The following is a 14,959-nucleotide window of genomic DNA, read 5'->3' as shown; positions in this document are numbered from 1 at the left end:
CTGGTCGGACGCAAGGACTGGTGGACGGGCCCAGAGTGGCTTAAAAAGGAAGAACGAATCATTATGGTGTCAGATATCCGGGAGAGCCAGCTTTGCATGGCAGAAGAGCGAGCGGTCCAAACTCTGCACACCATCACAGAGAGCACACCAGAGCCACTAATGAACCTGGAAGACCACAGCTCACTGACGAGAGTGCTCCGCGTAACAGCGTGGGTCAGGCGGTTCATTCGAAATTGTCGAAGCCAGTCGAAGCTGACGGGAGAGTTGACGGCTGAAGAGGTAGACGATGCAGAAAAGATTTGGCAAAAAGCCTGTCAGTTAGACACGTTCGGCAACGACGTTCACGCGCTACGTGCCGCCAGGCCGCTCGACCGGGGATCGTCAGTGATAGCTTTGAACCCGTTCTTGGACGCTGACGGTATAATGAGAGTTGGCGGGCGGCTTCAGTACAGCACTGAAGAAGAAAACGCTAAGCATCCCGTAATACTGTCACCGTCTCATCCGTTCACACGCCTGCTTATTTCTTGGGAGCATAAACGCCTACTGCACGCAGGAGTACGGGACACGTTATCCCAACTTCGAGAACGCTGTTGGATTATTCGAGGAAGACAGGCAATCAAATCGGTCATTCGACGCTGTCTTCCGTGTCAGAAGCAGAGTTGCCAAGCCGCAGAAGAGCCCACTGCCCCGCTTCCTCCCTGCCGAGTCATCCAGGCTGATCCATTTGAAACAACGGGTATCGACTTTGCGGGGCCCATATTCTACAACGATAGCGGGTCCGAACAAAAAGCTTATATCGCTTTGTTCACTTGTGCGACGACACGAGCCGTTCACCTCGAGCTTGTTAGGGACCTCTCCGCGAAGTGATTTCTAATGGCGTTCAAAAGATTCGTGTCAAGGAGGGGAATATGCAAGACTGTGTTGTCCGACAATGCGCTGACATTTAAACGCGCATCTAGAGATCTGAATCAAATGTTTCACGCCATTAAGGGAAGCGAGGTCCAGTCCTTCTTTAGTGCACACAGAATCAGTTGGAAATTTATTGTTGAGAGAGCGGCGTGGTGGGGCGGCTTTTGGGAGAGAATGGTGAGAACCGTGAAGGCTACCCTTCGTAGAGTACTCGGAAGGAGCTGCCTTGACTATGACAGCCTCTCCACGGTTCTAACACAAGCCGAAGCTGCCGTAAATTCTCGACCGTTGACTTTCGTCTCTTCAGACGCGGGGGAGCTTATGCCCTTGACCCCAGCCCACTTCCTCGTCGGTCGTAGACTAACGAGCTTGCCTCCCTTCCGAGAAACCGCTGAAGTCAAATCGACACCAGAGACACAAATACGCCTATGGAGGCGACGCACCGGGCTTGTGGACTCGTTCTGGCAACGGTGGAGACGCGAATACCTACTGCAGCTTCGCTCAGCTCATGTCATCAAGCCAGGCAGCGGAAGAGGCATCCGGAAGGGTGACATCGTTCTCCTCGGGGACGATCGGGCTCCTCGCCAGATGTGGAAAATGTGTCGTGTTTCGGAAACATTTCCAGGAAGATACAGCCGAATACGCGCTTGCAAAATCATTCTTCCAAACCAAAGGGAGCTGCGACGACCAATACAAGCTTCGTACCCCCTCTAGCTCAATGAATTGCCAGCCTCTGTGGACAATGGTGGCCAGGAATGAGCCGGTGCTCATTGCGGGGGAGGATGTTGAGACCTTCGCTGACAACCGTGAAGACGCTACTAAAAAGCGAGAGCGGAGGCGGGGGCGCCTAACAAGACCCTCAATGTCAACCGCGAAGACGCTACCGAGAAGCAAGCGAGAGCCGAGGGGAGCCCCTAACGACACCGTCCGAGCAAATTAATTGTGAATACCAGCATGTCACGTGTCACCGACCCGACAGTGGCCACTGCACCATCTCCACGGCACTGCACGTGCCTGACTCACGCCCTTTTACTGTGTTCTTTACTTCTCTCTTTCCTCTTTCCTTTCCCCACTCTAGTCTTTTACTACTGCAAATAAACCAGTCTCGAAACGGATCCCAAAGAGTGAACTTCTTCCTTCGTGGCTCCTGCGCGCACGGCCAACGCCGTCCACCTAAGTTAACGAGCAGCAAAAGTTATCAGTCGTTCAAAGGCGACAGTGATTAGATTCAGTTCCATCGGCGCGAGTATTCATCAAGGGCTATGGCACATTCTTCGGCTTCCGTGTAGTTGTCAGTGCGTATTGTGGCTGATAATAGTGCTTCGCCCCTCCAGTCGGTCACCGCTACCACTTTGGCTGTAATGTCAGGGTAGCCCGCGGCGTCTGTATAGAAGGTGTCGAGGTCGTTGCCGTATGCTCGGTGCAGTGCCATTGCACGTGCAGCGCGCCTGCCTTTATGGTGTTCGGGGTGCATATTCCGAGGTATGGGGGCCACTGTAATGTTTTCTTTGATGTTTGGGGCGATTGACAGGGGCTCTCGTGGGGCAAACTCTGATGTTGGGTAACGTAATTGTCTGAGTACGTGCCTTCCTGTCGATGTACGTTTCAGTCGTTCGATCTGACCGACTTTCTGGGCTTCGATTAATTCGGCCATGGTGTTATGCAAACCAAGCTGTAATAGTCTGGCTGTTGAGGTGTAGATAGGAAGGCCTGTCGCCATTTTCACCGCTGTTCGTATGAGGGTGTCTAGTCGGTTTGTTTGGTTTTGGGTGAGTCGGTGGTAAGGTGCGTGATAGCTAGGTATAATGCGGCTTACGATTAAAGCCTGTATGATGCACATGACGTCGGATTTCTTTAGGCCGTGGCGGCGAAACAGTTTAAGTAGGCGGGAAGATGGCAAATAGTTCCGACGCTGTTCGACGAGTGTCCAGTTCTGATCTCGTCGAAAACCTCCGAGTCGCCGCCAGAGGCACCGGCAACAGTCACGTACGCCGCGCGCGTTCGGTACGAACGCGGTGAAAACGCGTACAGCGTCGACAACAGTTCTGCGCGTTGCTGGTGCTGCAACTAATTAGAGCTGCAAAGTCATTGTTTGTTCTGCACTCAAGGCATGGCTAACGCTTCACATATCGTGTCGTAACTACGCCGTCCACATCGTCTGCTCGGTAGAGACCGACTTACTCGTGAATACATGGCGATAAATCAATTTCTGGTTAACCAGAAGCGCAACTGAGGCTTGCAGTGCACTACACACTTTACGGCACGAAGACAGAACAAATGACATGCAAACACAGCGCGTCAGAGTCATTTGTTCCGTTTTCGCTCTTTGAAGCCCATAGCACGTTGTAACGGTTTTAAACATCGTGTAATACAATTAAGTAGGCCCTGTTCTAGCGAGAAGCGTGCCTACCGGGAAGCAAGCGAAAACGTGTGCTTACCACAGTGTACTTCGTAGGTGCTAAGTTTTCCCCGTCGCACAGCCTTCGTCCACGCTGCATTTTGAGCGGAGTCCGACGGAAACCCGTACACGCGCTCTGCGTGCTGCGTGCGCTGCGCCGACGCTGTCCTCGAAATCCCGGAGATCTCAAAGTGGTGACATAGGCGCCGTGGAGAGGAGGACTTGCGCAGGCCTTCTCCTAGTTTAGCTGGTCCCTCGCCCTCGCGCGCTTTCACTCGCACCTAAGTCGCGTTCGCTCTCCGCCGTGCGTTCGCTTCCCGTGAAAGCACGTGTCCTTCGCCCTCGTGCGCTTTCACTCGCACATAAGCCTCGTTTGCTCTCCGCCGTGCGCTCGCTCCCCGCGAAAGCGCGCGTCTCTTTTGTCGGGTTCTTGTAAGCATAGCCAATGATAACTGACCGCCGGTGGCATGTTATCTGTCCGTGCACTTTCGTTCCCTTTTATTGCGATAGCAATTATATGGACACTTCAACCGGATTTCTGCCGTCACCGTCGCCGTGAGGTTCCCCATAGATAAAATCTTCGCCGCGCGCCGTATGCCCGAGCGGAAGCGTGCGGGGGCGCGCCCTCTCGGAGAGCGAACGCACTCAATCTCCCACGCCCAAGCAAGGAAGCCGGAAGCCAGCGCCGGAGGGAGGGGGGGGGGGGCGCACTTCTACTCTGCCAACAACCGCGCTCGTCGCTCGCCCGCACCGTCTCTTATCTCCCCACGGCTCTGACCTTTATGCGCCGTGCATTCGCCGCTCAGTTTCCGTTGAAGCGATAGACCGCACGTACCTTCGCCGCTGCGGCGTATGCGCTTGCTGCCAGCGTTTTGACAGTCGTTGTCTGCAGTCATTCAGTGTGATCTATTCATGTTTGTTTGTGCGCGCTCACACCACGCTTGTTCATTTAGTTAGTAATAGTCGGGCCACATTTTCCAACGCACGCTACACATGCAATGCTGCCCGGATCGGCAGTGCAGAGCTACAGGTGTGTCCCTTCGCACGCGCTGCCCACGGGAAGCGCTTCTCATCAACACCACCGTTTCACACGCGCCTTCTCGTGGTCATCGAGTCTCTCTTCATGTCGGTCTACTTACGCCGCAGCACACCTGCTTACTTAATCAGCTCATGTTTACTACAATTCATATTGCTACCAAAGCCGCTCACCTTACTTCGCATGACATTGCTGTGTTGCTATCGCATTCATTGCTTCGCCCTTAGGGCGAAACTAAGGGCGAAACTGTCAATTTTTTTGTTTATTTTCATCCAGTTTTCGTCCACTTTAATTTCCGCTGGGGAGGCATGTCTCCTTCTATAAGTGGTACCCCAGCCTAGCCAATCAGCACTTCAACTGCAGCCGAAATGTACATGTCCACTCCGTGGATATTATTACGATATCATCGAAAGATGTTCAAGGGACGAGACGCCGCGAGAAAGACGATGAAGTGTGTCTGTGCTCTTGGTGCGAGCGAGTGCGGGCCTGGCTGTCTGGCTCCAGTGTAAATAGCCTGTAAATAGCCTCTTTCGTCTGTGTCCTTCCACACGTAACATTCTGGTGGAGGTTAGCGATCCCCGTCCTCGCCACGGAACTCCGAAGTGGTCGGTACATCGAGCTTGTCACCATGCCCCCCGGTGACGAGACCGCCTCTTCAACGGCTTCGGGTCGTCCGACTACTCCTATCGTCACGGTTGCCCAACATCGCGACCCTGGTGTGTTCTCTGGCCTGGAGGGACAGGACGTTGACGACTGGATCAAGCTATATGAACACGCCAGTGCTAATAACAGGTGGGACCCAACGATTATGCTCGCCAATGTCATCTTTTATCTCGGCGGCACCCCACGCGTGTGGCACCAAACACATGACGACGAGATAACAAGTTGGGACACTTTCAAAGAAAAGCTACGGGAACTGTTCGGCGACCCTATTGGGCGCAAGGTTGCCGCGAGAAAGGCTCTTGCTTCTCGTGTTCAGACCTCTACAGAGCCGTACGTTTCGTACATACTCGACGTCTTGGCTCTCTGCCGCAAAGCTGACGATGGTATGTCTGAAGCAGATAAAGTAGCCCATGTGCTAAAAGGCATTGCCGACGACGCTTTCAATTTGCTTGTTTTCGGCAATGTCGCGACTATCGACGCCATCATAAAAGAATGCCGTCGCCTTGAACACGCTAAGAGCCGCCGTATCACACCCCACATCACGCGGCTACCCAACACTGCTGCTACGTCGACATGTGAGGGTCGACCGCGTCAGGCCACTACCTGTGACGACGTGACCCGTATTGTTCGCCGCGAGCTCGAGGCCACCTGTTCCCCAGCTTTTTCCGCGACGCCTCCCGATCCGCCAGCTACCACGATTGCGATGATTCAGGCCGTCGTAAGACAGGAATTTGAGAACATGGGTCTAAACTCCGTGTGTTCCACGTCTCAACCTAGCGTTCCCCAGTTCTCTTGCTGCCCTACTCGCCCTCGGCAATCCTTTTCTGCCACATCTCGCCGCAACCCGTCCGAATAGCGTACCCCTGATGACAGGCCGATCTGCTTCCACTGCTGTCGCATCGGCCACGTCGCTCGTCACTGCCGCAACCGGTGGCAACCTCCTCCTCGGACATACGCCGCCGCTTATTCCCGCACCTTTGGACCTTCTGCTCCCTATGCCACCCGCCATGAACCCTCTGCCGCTGATGCCCCTGCTCCGAACCTTCGCTACAGTCGCTCACCCTCACCTCGACGCCATCAGTCTCGTTCGCCCCAACCCCGTCGCTTTTCTTCGCCGCCTATCGCCTCCCGGATGCCGCCGGAAAACTAGGCACTGCAGCTTCTGGAGGTGAAGCTGCGTGGTCGACCCTGCCCTCAAATCCTCTGCTCACGTTGCCTACGAACGAAAACCTTCTTGACGTTGACGTCGACGGTTATCCTGTCACTGCTCTGATCGATACAGGGGCCCACATTTCAATCATGAGTGCTGCCTTCCGACGACGACTCAGAAAGCTCCTCACCCCAGCGTCGGCACGCGTCGTCCGCGTTGCGGATGGCGGTACTGTCCCTATCGTCGGCATGTGTACGGCACGTGTCAGCATCGCCGGCCGCCACACTCCTGTCCTCTTCACCGTGCTTGCTCATTGCCCCCACGACCTAATTCTCGGACTCGATTTTCTTTCTGCGCATTCTGCCCTTATTGACTGCTCTGCCAGTACCCTTCGCCTTGAGTTGCCGATTCTCGCAGAACCTCCTAATGAACCCCAGTGCCGCTTACGCCCCAGCGACTTTATTCGCCTACCACCAAAGTCAATAGCCTATATTGAACTGTTGTCTTCCCGACCTGTTCCTGATGGCGAGTACCTCGTCACTCCTCTGCCCGAGATTCCTCTACAGTATAACGTCACCGTGCCTCACAGTATTCTTACTATTACTAATAACTCCACTCGCCTGCCGATCTTTAACTTTGGGTTGGCAAAACAAATTCTCCCGCAAGGTATTTGCTTTGCCAACGTTGATTGCCTCGGCGACCATCAAGTGGCAACTTTACCAAATGATGGTTCTTCCGAGCTCGGCATGTCCCTCGCGCCAACGTCTGGCGCCGATCCCAACATAAAGAAAATGGTTGCGGCGGACCTGTCCTCTACACAGGCTGAAGACCTTTGCAAAGTGTTATCGGCCTACCGAGATATTTTCGATTTCGACGATCGCCCTTTGGGCCAGACGCTCGCGGTCAAGCATCGGATTCCTACCAGCGATGCTACGCCTATTCACCGACGACCATATCGCGTTTCTGCGTCGGAACGCCGAGTAATTCAGACTGAAGTGACCAAAATGCTAGATAAAGACATCATTGAGCCTTCTTCGAGTCCCTGGGCGTCCCCTGTGGTGTTGGTTAAGAAGAAGGATGGCACGTGGCGCTTCTGTGTAGACTACCGACATTTGAACAAAATTACTAAGAAGGACGTCTACCCGCTCCCACGTATCGACGACGCCCTTGACTGCCTTCACGGTTCCAGCTATTTCTCTTCTATTGATCTTCGCTCTGGATACTGGCAGATTGCTGTTGACGATATGGACAGAGAAAAAACCGCTTTCATAACACCTGATGGCCTATACCAATTTAAAGTAATGCCGTTTGGGTTATGCAATGCCCCTGCCACCTTTGAGCGTATGATGGACTCCTTGCTCCAAGGTTTCAAATGGTCCACGTGTCTCTGTTACCTCGACGACGTCATCGTCTTCTCGCCAACGTTCGACTCTCACCTTGAGCGTCTAACAGCTATACTTGATGTATTTCGAAAGGCGAAGCTGCAACTCAACTCGTCCAAATGTCGTTTTGGCCGCCGCCAAATTACTGTTCTGGGCCATCTCGTCGACGCTTCCGGAGTGCAGCCTGATCCCGACAAAACTCGCGCCGTCCGAGACTTTCCGGTTCCGAAGACAGCCGCAGACGTTCGCAGTTTTGTTGGGCTATGCTCGTACTTTCGTCGTTTTGTTCAAGATTTCGCGGCAATTGCTAGACCCCTCACTAATCTTCTGAAGAAAGGCGCACAATTTTTATGGGGTACTTCAGAAGCCATCGCCTTCTCTCGTCTCGTCACTCTTCTCACCTCACCACCCATTCTCGCCCACTTCGACCCTGATGCCCCTACAGAATTGCGTACAGATGCCAGTGGTCATGGTGTAGGTGCCGTCTTAGCCCAGTGTCAGCGTGGCCAGGATCGCGTTATTGCTTACGCAAGCCGCCTCCTATCACCATCGGAGCGCAACTATTCCATTACGGAAAGGGAATGCCTTGCTGTTGTTTGGGCAGTTGCGAAGTTCCGTCCTTACCTTTACGGTCGTCCTTTCTCCGTAGTCACGGACCATCATGCCCTCTGCTGGCTCTCATCGCTAAAAGATCCTACAGGCCGGCTTGGTCGATGGGCTTTGAGGCTACAAGAATTTTCATATTCCGTGATCTACAAGTCTGGCCGCCTGCACCAAGACGCTGACTGCTTGTCGCGTTACCCTGTTGACGACTCTGACACCTCCAATACTGACAATGCTGCTTGCGTTTTCTCAGTATCCCAGCTCCTTCATTTCGCCGACGAGCAACGTCGTGATGCCTACATCAGAGCACTCATCGACCGTTTGGAACACTCTCCGGCCGATGCTACTCTACGCCTCTTCGTCCTCCGCGACGGTACTCTGTACCGTCGTAACCTTCATCCGGACGGCTCTGAGTTCCTACTTGTAGTACCTAAACACCTCCGCTCAACCGTTCTAGAAGAGCTTCACGACGCGCCAACGGCAGGACACCTCGGCGTATCTCGAACCTATGACCGAGTACGTCGCCGCTTTTTCTGGCCGGGCCTTGCCCGTTCCGTACGGCGTTACGTCGCCGCTTGTGAACTTTGCCAACGACGCAAGACGCCTTCCCAGCTCCCCGCTGGTTACCTGCAGCCGCTCGACATCCCGGCCGAGCCCTTCCATCGTGTTGGCTTAGACCTTCTCGGCCCCTTTCCGGAATCTACATCAGGAAACAAGTGGGTTGCCGTCGCTGTGGACTATGCGACCCGCTACGCCGTAACACGCGCTCTTCCGACCAGTTGCGCTACTGACGTCGCGGACTTCCTCCTCCACGATATCATTTTGATGCATGGTGCTCCGCGTCAAATGCTCACCGACCGTGGCCGTACGTTCTTGTCCAAAGTCATTGACGACATCATGCGTGCCTGCTCAATACAGCATAAAATTACCACCTCCTACCACCCACAAACGAACGGCCTCACTGAGCGTCTGAACCGCACGCTTACAGACATGCTATCGAAGTACGTTTCAACCGACCACCGTGACTGGGACCTGGCTCTACCTTACATTACCTTTGCGTACAACTCTTCCCGTCTCGAAACTGCTGGCTTTTCCCCGTTTTACCTCTTGTATGGCCGAGACCCGACGCTACCACTCGACACTGTGCTTCCGTCCACCACAGCTTCCACTAGTGATTATGCCCGTGATGCAATCGCCCGTGCTGACCATGCTCGCCAACTTGCGCGTGCTCGTCTGCAAGTTTCTCAAGAAAAACAAAAACAACGCTACGACCTCCGTCACCGTGATGTGCATTTTGCGCCCGGCACCCTCGTGTTGCTTTGGTCACCATCGCGTAAAGTTGGCCTTTGTGAAAAACTGCTCCCCTGTTACACCGGCCCATATCGCGTACTCCGCCAAGTGACCGATGTCACCTACGAAATCGTTCTCGCCAAGCCCGCTACGTCCTCCTCTGTGACCACCAGTGATATTGTCCACGTCGCCCGACTCAAACCCTACAACTCTCCAAGCGCATTGGATATTTAACAGCACCGTGACGGTGCTTTTGCCGCCGGGGGGGTAGTATTACGATATCATCGAAAGATGTTCAAGGGACGAGCCGCCGCGAGAAAGACGATGAAGTGTGTCTGTGCTCTTGGTGCGAGCGAGTGCGGGCCTGGCTGTCTGGCTCCAGTGTAAATAGCCTGTAAATAGCCTATTTCGTCTGTGTCCTTCCACACGTAACAATATTTACAGAATATCTCCCCTAAGGTATCCACTTTGGTTGAGGAATGGCAAATGCAGTTAAATAATGTTACGTGTAACTTATTCGCAAGGCTATTTACACTTTATTTACAGGGAAGATAACGGAGGATAAAATCGCGATGCTTTATCAAGCGGGAACCCGTCGTCTTCCTTCTCAGTGTAGCCACACTGTGGCGGCGGCTGTTCTGTACCATCACCCCCGGCAGTAGGAGCACCGTCCCGGTGCTTAAGCTACACATCCGCGGTGAAAGGTGTGCGGTATGGCTTAGGTCTCGCTACGTGAACGATGTCACTTGCAGCTGACGATGACGCTGAGGGATCGGCGGGGATGATTTCATACGTGACATCGGTCACTTGTCGCACCACACGGTATGGGCCAGTGCAGCGCGACAGCAGCTTTTCGGAAAGGCCCACATGGTGGATGGGTGACCAGAGAAGCACCAGGGAACCCGGAGAAAAGTGCACGTCGCGATGGTGGCAATCATAGAGGCGTCTCTGATGCTCCTGTGAGGCCTCGAGACGGGTGCGGGCGAGCTGGCGCGCGTGGTCGGCGTGTGCGATCGCGTCGCGGGCGTATTCAGTGGCTGAACGTGCGGGCGAGGGCAGCAAAGTGTCCAAGGGCAACGCGGGTTCTTGGCCATATACGAGATAGAATGGGGAATAGCCGGCGGTGTCGTGATGTGATGAATTATACGCGAACGTCACATATGCCAGTCGTGGTGGTCGGCCGCAACGTACTTAATTCGACAGCATGTCGGTGATGGTCCGGTTGAGGCGCTCCGTGAGGCCGTTGGTCTGTGGGTGGTAGGACGTGCTGAACTTGTGCTTTGTAGAACAGGAACGGAGGATGTCCTCGACGACTGCCGAGAGCCCACGGTCCACGGTCAGTGAGTAATTGGCGCGGAGCACCGTGCACTAAAGTGATGTCGTAGAGAAGAAATTCAGCGACGTCAGTAGCACAACTTGTCGGGAGGGTTCTGGTGATTGCGTACCGCGTAGCGTAGTCAGTAGCGACGGCGACCCATTTATTTCCCGGGTCGGAGAGAGGAAATGGTTCAAGAAGGTCTAGACCAACACGGAAAAAGGGTTCGGGTGGGATGTCGATGGGCTGGAGACATCCAGCTGAAAGTGTGGAGGGCTTCTTCCGGCGCTGGCAGGGCTTACAAGCGACAACGTATAGCGGCGCACGAAGCGGGCGAGACCCGGCCAAGAGAAGCGGCGGCGTACACGGTCGTATGTGCGCCAGGCACCCAAGTGCCCAGCCAAGGGAGCGTCGTGAAGTTGGCGGAGGACAGTCGAACGGAGGTGTGATGGAATGACGAGCAGAAGGTCAGGGCCGTGGGAATCGAAATTGCGGCGGTATTGGCCCTTTTCGCGGCGATCCCGTGGGCGCTGCCATGTTTGATCACGTGGTGACGCGTCCATTGCTTGCCTCAACTGCCTCCGTTGCCTCCTTGTTTACTATTGAAGTGTATGACACCGGCGCGGTTTATAAAACCTCTGTTTTCGGAGATATCGTAGACAGTGACTAGGTGGACGACACGAAGCCTTGATTACAGCTTCAGAGAACATGCAAAAGCGCGTTCGAAGCTGGTTAAGCTATGTCCAAACGGCGCAAGCAGTATATATGGTGCTTAGTCTAAAAGCGGGGCTAAATACGTATTCCAAGCTATCCAAGCTTTCGGATTAAGAATTCACTGAGGATTAGTGCGTTTTGCTCTTTGTTCTATATTCGGTAAATATTTTGAAGCGGTGACTTGTCAGTTTCTGACTCAGTGAAGTTCCCCGGTGCGGCCACTATCTGATTATTTTCTGCCTAATCGCTCGCGGGTGTGCTCAGTTCCGATAGATTTGTTCTCGCTGAGCACAACGCTTGAAACGTAGCTGTTTTGTACATTGTGATACCTTGTAGCCAAATATATATTAAAGTTAGTAACTCGCTTACTCTTGTGGACCATCACGAAACATTCAGCTTCGACTATTCGTGCGCCATAGGTGTAGTCCGTCATTTATTGTGCGTATTGACCCTTTTCGCGGCGCTCCCGTGGGCGCTGCCATGTTTGATCACGTGGTGACCCGTCCATTGCTTGCCTCAGCCGCCTCCGTTGCCTCCGCGTTTACAATGCAAGCGCGTGACGCCGGCGCGACGCAGCAAACCGCTGTTTCGACGCGTATCGTAGACGGTGACTGCGTGCATGACACGAAGCTTTGGCCACAGCTTTAGAGGACATGTACGTGCTTTCAGAGCTCATTGCGCCTTGTCCAAACGGCGTGAGCATCGTATACGGTGCTTGTACTAAAAGCGGGGCTAGACATGTATTCTAGAGCACTGCACGGGCCGATTTTTTCAGCCCGGGCCCGGCCCAGGCCCGTTTTTACGTTGGTCCCGATCCCGATCAAAACTTTTATGGCGAGACCCGGGCCCAGCCCGGACCCGGAAATAATCTACGTTACCCGCCCGGCCCAGCCCGCCACCCCTTTACCTTAGGCCCGAGCCCGGCCCGAGCCCGACACGAAACCGGCCCGAACCCGGCCCTAGACCGAAAAATAATGTTTTTCAGAGTTGAGACGCCCGAGAATAACTTGCTGCACGTTACATGCACACCACCAGAAAGCCCCAGCCCGGCCCGGGCCCGGGTCAAAAAGCACACGCCGTGCCCGAGCCCGGCCCGAGCCCGTGAAAAAACTGTTCTACCCGGCCCGGCCCGGCCCGGCCCGGCCCGGGCTTTCGGGTAAGCCCGAGCCCGTGCAGTGCTCTAATGTATTCCAAGCTGTCCAAACTTTCCGCTTATGAATTAAATCGGGATCAGTGTGCTCTGCGTTCTTTATTTGGCAAACATTTTGAACCAGCGGCTTGTCATATTTCTGACTCAGTAAAGTTCCTCGGTGCGGCCACTATGTGATTGTTTATTTTAGCGTAATCACTCGCGGGTGTGCTCTGCTGCGATAAATTTGTTCTTGCTGTGCACAAAGCTTGGAATTTAAATGTTCGGTACTTTGCGGTGGCTCGTAGCAAAGACATATCGCTAGTCCCTCGCTTGCTCTGTGGACCGTCACGAAACATTCAGCTTCCAACATTCGTGTCTTGTCGGTGTAGTCGCCGTCAGTCATGCTTCGGCACATTGATTCAAATGTGCGCCTATTCACTCACACGTTGGCGATAGGCTGGGCGTAAGTTTTCGTGCGAGTAAGGGTGGATGTGTGTAGATAGCGTGCGGGAAACTTACTATGCCAGTAAGTGGCACTACTACATTTTGTAACGAGTGGTACTCACTCCCAAGTGCCGACGTTCCGGAGTTGAAGTCCTTTCTTTAGAGGTTAGCTATACAGCGCAGGCGGATGAATTATATTTTTTTATCCTTGAGGAAAGCCGTGCATCGCGAAGGGCGGCAACACAGGCAGTCCTTATGTAGCAGCGGCGACACAGGTTGATTTCATTCATTAATATGTGAATCACTATATTTGCAGCGAACTGCCGCACACGTCTTCCATTTATCGTTACACATTTTGCAGTATGAATTGGGCACAGTGCATTAGCGCACACCCAGTTGCATTTTCGACAGCTGATCGCACAGTAGCAGGGTAGAAGCAGTAATGGTTTTGTATTCGTGCGCATTCGCTGAGGCAACGTGTGGCGCGCGGCCGAAAGCGCCATCTCGTTCCTGTAGAGCAAACTGCTCCGCGAAAAGGGTCAATAACCCTTTTCGCGGAGCAGTTTGTTTTAGAGAAACGAGATGGCGCTCACGGCGGCACGCCATTATACGCGCCATACCACAGCCATACGCATGGCCATACGTCTCCTCAGCGACCGCGCACGAATACGAAACCATTACCGCTTCTACCTTGCTTCTGTGCAATCAGCTGTCGGAAATGCAACTGAGTTTTCGCTAACACACTGTGCTCCAATCATGCTAGATTGAATCATGTGGATTGAAGACGTGTGCAGTAGTTGGCTGCAAAAACAGTGACTGGCATGTTAAGGAATGGAATGAATACAGCTGTGTGGCCAAGTTCGCGGACCGTTGCTGCAACTGTCCGAACGTGTTACCGGCCCTTCGAGATGTACAGCTTTCCTCAAGGATACAGAAATTTGCTCATCCGCCAGCCTTGTATCGCTAACCTTCAAAGAAAGGGCGTCATCCCCCGGACGTCGGCAAGAGTGAGTACCATTCGTTAAACAATGACAAAGGGAGTAGCGCCGCTTCCCGTCATAGTAAGTTTCGCGAAAGTTATCTATAAACATCTGTAACAAATGGCAGAAAAACTTACGCCCACTGTATCGCCGACGTATCAAGAATAAGTGAATGGGCCCGCGCACACTTGAATATATGCGCTTGCGCTAGACGTCACATCCGTGGGCTCGCTGCCTCTGCCGCCATGCTTGCGAACCGCTTGTCGCTAGTCTGAAGCGCGCGCGCTGCGAGAATCCGTCGAGCAGTTGTTTTCTCAGTGTCGTGACAGGCTTCTATTCGTCTTTTCCGTGGACATGCCAGCATTTCCAACTGCACGGCCCTTTTGCGAGGACTACTTCACACAGTTGATTGGATTTGCGCGTGTACGGTACAAAGAAAAAATTCAACTTTGCGAGAACGTCGATCCCTACACACTGCGCCTGGGAATGGTTGGGTGAAGCGTTTGTCGGCGAGGAGGCTCGGAGAAGACAAAGTGCTCCTACTTGGAGAGGTAAGCACAGAGGTTTCTTTTTCTTTCTTTCTTTCTTTTTTCACTCTAAGGCCTCTCAAGTGGTCGGTTTCTCCAGTCGGGTGCGGCGAGAGGGGCCGATCGGCACACGGCTGGATCGCTGCCGCGTCGGCACGCCGTTCGTGCAATCGGCTTCCCGCTTTTCGGCGTCCGCTTGCCGCTTTTCGGCGCGTCGTTTTTCGAGGTGTTGGTGTCGTGAGGGATCCGTGTTCATGGCGCTGTAGCCGAGGAGAATAAGCGACGGAGCCCAGTCAGGGTCCGTCTCGTCGAACAGTTTAGCTGGCTTCCCCAAGAACGCAAAATGAACAAAGTTACAAAACTAACCTTTCGTTATATCTCGCCGTTATCACGCTGTCGAAGTCGAAAGTAATTAT

Source organism: Dermacentor silvarum, chromosome 9, assembly GCF_013339745.2.
Source record: "Dermacentor silvarum isolate Dsil-2018 chromosome 9, BIME_Dsil_1.4, whole genome shotgun sequence".
Classification (NCBI taxonomy): domain Eukaryota; kingdom Metazoa; phylum Arthropoda; class Arachnida; order Ixodida; family Ixodidae; genus Dermacentor; species Dermacentor silvarum.
This window is presented reverse-complemented; position numbering follows the sequence as displayed.